The 206-nt window shown below is 69.9% G+C and overlaps 1 protein-coding gene across 1 annotated transcript in view; it reads left to right on the top strand.

Annotated features, from left to right (window-relative positions):
* Positions 1-206, top strand: part of RND1 (Rho family GTPase 1) — a gene marked incomplete at its 5' end in the record, with an annotated part of 2,470 nt that overhangs the window by 824 nt on the left and 1,440 nt on the right. The gene's annotated exons all lie outside the window — the stretch shown is intronic.

Genomic DNA, 206 nt, shown 5'->3' with positions numbered 1-206 from the left:
CCCACGGGTGGGCACCCACTGCCCCCCTCCCGGGGCCCTGGCAAGCTTGGTGCTGCAAGGGGAGGGAGCGGGGGGGCGGGGGGTGGTTTTTTAAATGGCACAGGAGCCATTTCCCAAAAATCTGCAGGGAGGCAGGAGGGATCTTAGCTGCCGGGCATGACCTGGCCCCGGGGACTGGCGGGGGCAACAGGCCGGGCCGGAGCCGC

The sequence above is a fragment of the Alligator sinensis genome, unplaced genomic scaffold, assembly GCF_000455745.1.
Source record: "Alligator sinensis unplaced genomic scaffold, ASM45574v1 scaffold1065_1, whole genome shotgun sequence".
In the NCBI taxonomy this organism is placed as follows: domain Eukaryota; kingdom Metazoa; phylum Chordata; order Crocodylia; family Alligatoridae; genus Alligator; species Alligator sinensis.
The sequence above is the reverse complement of the archived record's forward strand: the minus strand, read 5'-3'. Positions and strand labels throughout refer to the sequence as shown.